Source organism: Olea europaea, unplaced genomic scaffold (genome assembly GCF_002742605.1).
Source record: "Olea europaea var. sylvestris unplaced genomic scaffold, O_europaea_v1 scaffold572, whole genome shotgun sequence".
Classification (NCBI taxonomy): Eukaryota; Viridiplantae; Streptophyta; class Magnoliopsida; order Lamiales; family Oleaceae; genus Olea; species Olea europaea.
In genome coordinates this window covers 349,304-353,284 of record NW_019264058.1, presented here as the reverse complement: position 1 = coordinate 353,284, position 3,981 = coordinate 349,304, and the positions used below count along the sequence as shown (strand labels likewise).

The 3,981-nt window shown below is 34.5% G+C and overlaps 1 protein-coding gene across 3 annotated transcripts in view; it reads right to left on the bottom strand.

Annotated features, from left to right (window-relative positions):
• Nucleotides 1–3,057, bottom strand: part of LOC111389259 (ubiquitin carboxyl-terminal hydrolase 15) — an 18,041-nt gene extending 14,984 nt beyond the window's left edge. For 2 of the 3 annotated variants that reach the window (XM_023014164.1, XM_023014166.1), the window contains exon 1: nt 2,883–3,057. The gene's annotated coding sequence lies outside the window, so the exon portion shown is untranslated. Of the gene's footprint in view, nt 1–2,366; nt 2,570–2,882 lie in introns of those variants that run through there. The other variant, XM_023014165.1, reaches the window with a different exon arrangement.
• Between the last annotated feature and the right edge of the window lie 924 nt (nt 3,058–3,981).

Below are 3,981 nucleotides of genomic sequence, written 5' to 3'. Positions count from 1 at the left end.
GATAAAAGAAAGGAAATGGGCTAAACTCTATCGTACCGGACGTCCGGTAGGATAGTTTTTGTCTAACGGTCAAAAATATGATCATCCTGAATTCTGACCAAAATAACGATTATTGACTTGTCCGGTAGGATACCGGACGTCCAGTTCTGCTCGTCCGGTTGGTCCGTTTGCTAGCTATAAATACCTCCCTCTCTTGCATAATTACATCTAATCCTTTTGAGTATTAAGTGAGGCATTATTATTTTCAAATCTTCTCATAAGATCAATTTATTCATTGAGATACTTTTGAGTGATCAAAACTTGATACATCAATAAGAGTTTTCAATCAAAACACTTGAGCTATCTTCTTTGCTATTGATTAAAAGTATTTACCTACTCTTCTCTTGTATTCAAACTCAGTTATATCATTCATTAAGGAAAAAGCTTATATTTGTAATCTCAAACTATCTTGTGTTGGATTGTGAGTCGTGTTGAGGTCTCGAAAATCTCAATGGTGTAAAAGGATCGGTGCTCCTTGGTTATAAGTCACCAAAAGCTTTGTAAAAGTTGGGTTGCACCATAAGTCAATCAAATATAGTAGAAAAGGCCTTGCTCGTGACGAAGAGCTTAGTAATGGGAGACGTAGATCGTTGATTGAATTGAACCTCCTTATTACATCGTTTGCACTCTCTTTTCCCTTCCTCTTATTATTATTGTGATATCTTGCTTACTTATTATTTTAATTGGTATTTGTTTAAAGTTGAACTTATTTTCGAAAAAGTTTCAAATAACCAATTCACCCCCTCTTGGTTAGTTGTTCTTGGACTTTCAAAAGGATACACTCATTTTTTAGGGGGGAAAAAAATCAATACAATGAATTAGCAAAATGTAATTTTTTTGCCCTAATTATTGGTTCCATGTAGGGGTGTTTTGGGAGCTTACAAGCAAGTTTGACCAACTTATTTTAAAAAATAATCAAGACATGCTAATAATCGCCTCATATTTGCAGGCGAGGTAACCTAAGTTGTGCATTAATTCATCCATATAGGATCACCTGCACATAATAAGTTTAAATTGAATATAATTGTAACATCTTGTGGATGACATATTCATTGCTTAGTGTAATAAATGAAAGTGTGTGCCATTAAGTGGCATCAATAAGATATTATTCAGTCATAATCACTATTAAAATCAATTTGATCAGCACCTCGCCTAGTCAACTTCACTGACAAGAGTCCAGTGCTTGATTTAACGAACGATGTTAGAGAGTGGTTGGTCCATATATCCAACATGCTATCCGCAAACTGTACAGATGCAACTCCGGACATCATTTTTTCTATGAGCTATGATGACTTACCTTGTTAATTGTGACGACTATGTGCATTGGATTACAGTAGCTAAGGAGTTTTTCACGATGTTATGATCGAGGATTCTGATTAACATTTGTTACGTTGAGTCGAGGACAAAGGTTGAGGAGAAATCAATAACACTGGGTCAATAAAGTCCTCGACCTTGGCTCACTGTCTAGTGGCCACACGGCTTATACCGGGAAGGCATGTCCTCAGCATAAGTACAGAGCAGATTCGATGAACCAATGGTAGGATTGACTTTTCTCAAAGGTTACTACTAAGACCATATGGACGTATAACACTTAATATTATAACTTGAAAAACTATATCTTAAAATTTATATAGACACTCTAGAAACACTTTTGATGTCTCAAGTCTTCCAAAGATAATAGCCTCACGTGCTAGAAATAGCTCGTGCTCTAGCACTATAGACTCTCAACTTGGTTTTGACTTAACACAGGTTGCGAATGTAAAAGATCGATACAAGTGACTGAATAATTGGTAGTGACGCTTGCTTTTTCGGATGCAAAGAAAATCAGGAATTTATCGAACTATAAACTGGGTGTGAAAGGTTTAATAAATGAAGATGGCAAAACTGAACTATGGTAACAAACTCTGAGAACTTTGTTGTCTTAACACAGGTCGTGAATGAAAAAAGATCGATACAAGTGACTGAATAATTGGTAGTGAGGTCTGCTTGTTTGGAGGCAAAAAGGAATTTACCAACAAACAAGCGTGGCCAGAATGGTTAAAAACAACGAAGATGAGAAATCTGAACTAAGGTAACAAATTCTACAATGTTTTTTATCTTCATATGCAACAGTATGATACTTATCACTTCACCATTTCTCATTTATCGTAGCCCACCAAGTCATGTCTAGATTTACATACCCCTGTCATCAGGATTACCAACAAAAGCTGTGATGCCGCAACTAAAGATTTTTCGAACTGTTAAATTCATTAAAAACAACAAAATTTAAAATCTAAAGAAAAAATTCAACACCCAAAGGACCACAAATGCATCAGAAGAACCGAAACCTTGAGACATGAAGTCCTATCAACAAGCCCAGTGAAGAATGAAAAGATATAGGCACAAAATTTAAGAGCGGATGAGCAACCCCATTACTCGAAGGACCACGTTTACATCAGAAAAATAAACGAAAAACTGAGACATGATTCCCATTTCCACAAGCCCTCAAGTGGGAAAAAAAAAGTGCAAGTAAAGGCCGAAAGAGACAGTAAATGGGCTCATTCATAATTTGAGTTTTTCAATGGAAAATATGAAACATAAGAACCCCAGAATCCATCATTTTTCTAGGGAAAGTACAGTGTACAGGGGAAAAAAAAGTCAAATTTTAGCACCAGCACGTCATAAAAATCCAATCTTTCTCAAATTTTCATGAAAATGACCACGATTCCCATGATATAGAGCAATCAAATCCAACGTTCAAATACAACATGTACCTATATGCATTTTCACATTTACTGAACACATAGGGAAAAAGGAGAAAGTAAAATACAAGAAAATATTTGCTAAGTTGGCTTCAAGAGTACCTTCCTCCTTCTGTTGAGAACAAGAAGTACATGATGAAAGAAAAATCTCAGGAAAACCCAACAAGAAATTCTCTTTCTTCTTCAAAGGGTACGTCGATTCGTCTGATGACAAGGAAAAGACGAAACTGCATTGGCCTCAGTTCACACTTTCGCTCCCTTCCGACTTTTTACCAACTCCTAAGAAGTTCGGGTTTTAAAATGGTAGATTGATCCAAAATGTTTGATTAAAAAATAAAAAATAAAAAATAAAAAAAATTTAAGATAAATGCATTTCGACGAAAATGGAAATCAAACAAAACCTCGAAAATAGTTGTTTGTAAAGCAATCGCACCAAAATGAAGCTACACAACATGATATTTTATTGATTCACATGATAATCGGTAGAAATGAGGGCCCCCAACCCAGAAATGGCAGTAATCTTGGCCTTTATTGAGAGAATAATTTTTGCATTTTGTAACAGTAGATGAGGTCAGTAGACCGAGAGGAGTGGGGGTTGTGTTATTCATGTGACGTTTGGTTTTTCCAATATATATATGTGCCATGTGTACCGTTATGATAAGGCAATCAGATGAGTGTTGGTATTTGGATGAATAAATGGCGATGTAATGTTAATAAACAGTATCGATAATCATCCTACATTATATACACATGACAATTTGTTACTATTGCTATCATGGATGGTTTGACCACTTGTTTGTAATTGAGGTTGTGAGTTGTGCAATTTACATAAATGGGTCTTTTTAGTATTATAAAAGATAATTGACACATTACAATACCGAAAAAAAAAAAATTGAAGAATTTTGCGAAATAAAATAAGTCTAATAATATGCCAAATAAATTCAATCTGCTAATAAAATATAAATCCATCAATTTTGAAAATGAAAGTCTGATTGCAAAAATAATTTATAAAAAAATTTGATCCAACGGCACGGATTCTGTCAGTAATCTCAACCTTCAATTTCGATCAATCAAGCATCTAAAAATATTTTAAATTTGGAATGAGCATATGGATACATTCATACAAATTTCATGTCAGCATTTTTGACAATTTAAATTTAAAAACAAGTAAAGTACACACTATCGTAATTTTTAGTGAGAT